Below are 6,032 nucleotides of genomic sequence, written 5' to 3' on the forward strand. Positions count from 1 at the left end.
TTTCCAAGTTCCAGTTGTCCCACTTTTCACCAACACTCAGTAGTGTCACATAGTGGTATCTCATTGTGGCTTTAGTTTTCATTTTACTGATTCTTAATGACATTGAGCACTTTTCATATGCTTATTGGCCTTTGTCCTTTGTGAAATATCTGTTCAAGTTTTGCCCATTTTTATATTGGGTAGACTATCTTTTTTGTGTTGACTTGTTGGTTTTTAAAATATGTTTATTCTGGATATGAATCCTTTGTGGAATGTATCATATTGTGAGGATATATTTGGTGAAAAGAAGCTCTTAATTTTAATACACAATTTACCAATGTTCTCCTTTATAGTTGGCATATTTTGTTTAAGAAGTCTTTGCATATTCCAACCAAGATCATGAAGATGTTCTTCTGTGTTTTCTTCTAAAATCTTTTTTGTTTTACCTTTCACTTTTAAATCAGAAATCTTACTGAATTTATTTTTGTTAATAGGATTTAAGGTAGAAGTTTTCTCTTATGGATTTCCAGTTGTCCCAGCATTATTTATTGAGAAAAACCATCCTTCTCTTACGATACCAGTTTTCCACCTTTGTCATGTAAAAGGTGATCATATATGTGTGAATTTGTTTCTGGACTCTATTCTGTTTCACTGATCAGTTTGTTTTTCCTTGTACCAGTACCACACCATTTTAATTGTATCTTTATAATGGATCTTATCGATAACAGAATACAAGGATAGCTTTAGCTTGCTAATTGAGTTAATTGAGCAAAGTGGAGAGTGGTACATGATGAATGCATAGAGATAGGTAGGAGTGGGAGAAATCTGTTATTCTAAAGTCAGTAGAAAGCCACAAGAGGATTATATGAATGAGGTCATTTATTCTGTTTTTAAAAGATAACCCTGATCCAGCAAGGATACAGAAGACTTGGAACAACCCTATCAACCAACTTAAACTAAATGTCATCTATAGAACACTTCGCCCAACAACAGCAAAATGTACATTCTTCTTAGGTGTACATGAAATATTCTCCAGAATAGACCATAGAACTAATATCAATACAATTAAAAGGATTAAAACCATACAAAGTATTTTTACTACCACAGTAGAATTTAATTAGAAGTCAACAGCAGAAGAAAATTTGGGAAATCCACAAATATTTGGAAATTAAACCAAAAAAGATTTTAATAACTTGTAGGTCAAAGAAGAAATCACAAGGAAGATCGGAAAATATTTTGCACTGAATGAAAATCAGAACACATCAGGATGTATGGGATGAAGCCAAAGCATTGCTTAGAGGAATATTTTTGGCTGTAAACACCTATATTGGGAAGGAAAACAAAGATCTCAAGTCAATAACCTAAGATTCCACTTAAATAATGAGGGGGTGGGAGAACTAAACGCAAAGTAAGAAGGATGGAAATAAAGATTAGAGGGGAAAATAAATGAAATAGAAAACAGAGAAACAATAGAGAATATCAGTGAAATAAATCCTTTATAAACATCAACAAAATTGACGCACTTGACCAAGAAAAAAAGACAAGTTACCAAAATGAGGAATGAAAGGAATTTACTATCAAATTTACAATATATAAATGGATTATAAGGGAATAATATGAACAATTTTATGTCAACAAATCAGACAAATGAAATGGACCAATTCCTACAAAGACAAAAGGACCCCAAATACTGAAACACTCAAGAAGAATTAGAGAATCTGAATAGTAAAGAAATTGAATTAATACTTAAAAATCTTCCACAAAGAAAAACTCAGGCCCAGATGACTTCACTGGTGATTTCTATCAAATATATAAAGAAGAAATAATGCCAGTCCTTCACAAACTCTTACAGAACACAAAGGAGGGACTACCCTGGTGGTCCAGTGATTAAAACTCTGAGCTCACAATGCAGGGGGCCTGGGTTCGATACCTGGTCAGGGAACTAGATCCCACATGCTGCAACGAAGATCTGGTGCAGCCAAATAAATAAATATTTTTTATAAAAAGAACACAGAGGAGGAGGGAATACTTCCCAGCTCATTCTTTGAGGCCAGTATTTCCCTGATACCACCCAAAGCCAGGAAAAGACATCACAAGAAAAGAAAACTACAGACCAATATCTCTTATGAATATAGAGATTAAAATCCTCAACAAAATACTAGTAGACAGAATCTAGCAGCATATAAAAAGGATTATACACCATGATTAAGTAGGATTTATTCCAGTAATGCAAGGAAGGTTTAATATCTGAAAATCAATATAACACTATTAATAGAATAAAGGAGAAAACAGCGTGAACATTTCGATAAAGTATTTTAAATCCAACATCCCTTCATGATAAAACTCTCAACAAACTTGGGATAGAAGGGAAACTTCACTGTGATCAAAAAGGCATCTACAAAAACCTACAGCTAACATTATGCTTGTTGAAAGAATATTGAGAATAAGGCACTGATGTTCACTCTTGCTACTTAGGTTCTAGCCAGTGTAATCATGCAAGAAAAAGAAATAAAAGGCGTTCAGATTGGAAAAGAATAAGTGAAACTGTCTTACTTGCAGATAACTATATATAGAAAATTCTAAAAACTCCATCAAAAAACTATGAGTTCAGCGAAGTTACATAATACATGATCAATGTACAAAAAACAATTATATTTCTGTGTGCTAGTACTGAACAATTCAAAAATGATCTTAAGAAAAAAAATAATAAAATGCCTAGGAATAAATCTAACAAAAAAGTATAGGTTTTGTACACTTAAAACTATAAAATATTGCTGAGGGAAATTAAAGATCTAAGTAGGGCTTCCCTGGTGGTGCAGTGGTTGAGAGTCCGCCTGCTGATGCAGGGGACACGGGTTCGTGCCCTGGTCTGGGAAGATCCCACATGCCACGGAGCGGCTGGGCCCGTGAGCCATGGCCGCTGAGCCTGCACGTCCGGAGCCTGTGCTCCGCAACGGGAGAGGCCACAACAGTGAGAGGCCCGCGTACCGAAAAAAACAAACAAACAAACAAAAACAAATAGTACACATGGAGCTGGGATTTGAACTCAATGATGTGAATTTTGAATCGTTCTCTTACCTCTCATGACTGTGCTTTTCTATCTGTAAAAGGAAGTTCTTGCCACTTTTAGACATATTCTATGAATTTACTTGATCAACATTTTAGCTTTATTGGTATTGGGACAATTTTCAATGTGTCCAACACTCTTGGGTTGGATATCATCAAAGAATCAGGAGAAAGGGAGCAGGAGAAAAGTTTCAGCGCTCTTCAGCAAGGGCTGTAAGGGGTCCTGCTTAAAGTCTGTATGACATCACAGTCTTGTTCAACAAACCCCAGACTGCTAGAACCTGTAGAAAATTGAAAAGGATTAAGTAGGGACAGATAAAATGAAGACTTTTAACAGATTTTAAGCTCATGGGATTTGTTATCTCAGATATAGTACAGCTTCTACTGACATAAAACTTTCTTAAAAAAATTAAATTAGGTACATTTATTAATATCCTAATGGAAACAAGGGACACTCACTGTTCTGAAGGGTATTCTTAATCTTTTGTGGGTCCTCCTGCCCTCTGCCCTCCTTATTTTCAGAGTTCTGAGGAACATGGTCGAAGTCTGACCTGAGACATTAGGGGATGTGACAAAAGATGTGCTTTCTCTGCACGAGGGTATATAGGTATTTAGGGGCTCTTAACATACTATCAAAAATTTTAATTGTAATACAGACTACACTTATGTGGATAAAGAAACATGTATGTAGGGCTTCCCTGGTGGCGCAGTGGTTAAGAATCCACCTGCCAACGCAGAGGACAGGGGTTCGAGCCCTGGTCCGGAAAGATCCCACATTCCGCGGAGCAACTAAGCCCGCGAGCCACGGCTACCGAGCCTGCGCTCTAGAGCCAGCAAGCCGCAACTACTCCGCGCGCCCGGAGCCCGTGCTCCGCAACAAGAGAAGCCACCACAATGAGAAGCCCACGCACTGCAAAGAAGAGTAGCCCCCACTCGCTGCAACTAGAGAAAGCCCACGTGCAGCAACAAAGACCCAACACAGCCAAAAATACATAAAAATAAAATTTTTTAAAAAAGAAACATATATGTAGATTTGCAAAGAGGAGTTAACTGGATTCTTTTTTCAGCAATACTTTGCAAATAATAGATCTTAAATATACAACACATGTTGGCAAAATAAATAACAGTTGTTTGCTGTTTCTTCAATGATCATATTGTAATGTCAATGGGAGGTTGTCACCTGAGTGTGAGAATTTCTAGCTACAAACTGTTGCATGTGTAGCAAATAGGGATCTGCACAAAATAGATTTTAAAAATCACTAAATATACGTAAAGGAGTAGCCAACTAAATATTCCATGTATAATTTCTTCTCCTTTATTTTAAAGGGAATATTTATGGAACCCACATATCTGTTTATTTTTTTGGCCGCAGTGCACAGCTTGCAGGATCTTACTTCCCAGACCGGGGATCGAACCTAGGCCCTGGCAGGGAAAGCCCTGAGCGCTAACCACTAGACAGCCAGGGAATTCCCTCAAAACCACATATCTTGAATCTGTATTTTTTGGTACTGTTCTCATTTTTCATAAAATTCACTAGAGGTCATTCATGAAATATAAATTAAATTATATCTTTATAGGTAATTTCAAATATGTAAAAGTATAATTCACAATAAGTTGTTTGTCAAACAGTATATTTTAGCTTTGTAAATATGACCATGGTTGGTATACTACATATCAATCTTCATTTGAAGTTTGCAAAGATAGCCCAACTGTTAAAAATCTATTGTGATATACCACCTTAAGAAATTAAAGGAGGAAAAACTGATCATCTGATAGATGCTGAAAAAGCATTAAATAAAATTCAACATTGATTAGTGATTAAAAATTACTGTTAAGAAACTAGGCAGAAAAAGAACATTATTAACTTGATGAAAGGTAATTTTCAAAAAGTAAACTTATTGGTGAAATTTTTAAAAGCATTTCTATTAAAGTGAAGAAAAGCGTAAGGAATCCCTCAATCTTTGCTTCTTTTTGCCTTTGTCCTGAAGGTTCTGCCAGAGAAATAAGAGGAGAAAAAGGGTATCATCATTCATTTGGTGAGAGGGAAGGACCAAAGAAGGATTTCTAGAGAATGGAGGACCAGAAGACACACTGTGGGTTTCACCTTCAAGCTGTGTCACAGGCTTTCTGGACACCTGCCCACAGCTGCCTTCCCTTTAACTCTGTGCTTTCTCTTCTGCTTCTTAAGCCCCTGTCCCTCCCCACACCTAATATCCAACCCATCACCCAGCCAGCAGTCCTGCTTGTGGCTTGCTACTCCTTTCAGCAGCTCAGGGAAAACTCCGAGGGCCAAGAACTGCCTCATCCCGAGACGCCGTCCCTCACTGTGGATCCTGAGCATTTCAGCTCCATGCACCTGCAGACCTGGCCTCTTTCTCTCTTCCATCTCAGCAAGGACTTAGGATCAGAATTTGCTTCCTCTTTAAGCTTTATCTTTAGCTATTAAAAACATATGAACTTGCAATTTATGCTTCCTTTACCCTACTTGGGATGTTGCTTTTCGATATCTGGCATCTTTCCTGTGGATGATGGTAGGATGAAGTTCTCCAGTGATGTTATCTGCCTCTCAGACTCATCTGTGGAATGAGTTTAAGTGTTTTTCATCACTCTCTGGCTTGGGTCTCAATAATAGCACTGTCTTGAAGTATGTTTTGGTCTTGGTTTCCACCATAGTCCAAAAACATGGTGAACACACACACTCTTGACTTAGTCCACAAAATGCATATTGGGGGTTGGGACGTCTTTTCATTTACTTCTGTGTTTGGACAGATACACAAGGATTGATTATATCTTCTACAAACTTCACAATTTTCCTCTGACCTTTATTTATTCCTACATAGGAACCAAATGGATTAAATTTTTACTTCCTCCTTTGAAATTTATTCTCCTAAAGCTTGAGGAGTTTTAACCAGGAAAATACTTTAAGGCCAGTGGGATACTGAGTTAGCAAAGAAGACTAACGGAGAAGGTTTCTTTATTATTGGAAA

The sequence above is a fragment of the Pseudorca crassidens genome, chromosome 12, assembly GCF_039906515.1.
Source record: "Pseudorca crassidens isolate mPseCra1 chromosome 12, mPseCra1.hap1, whole genome shotgun sequence".
Taxonomy (NCBI): domain Eukaryota; kingdom Metazoa; phylum Chordata; class Mammalia; order Artiodactyla; family Delphinidae; genus Pseudorca; species Pseudorca crassidens.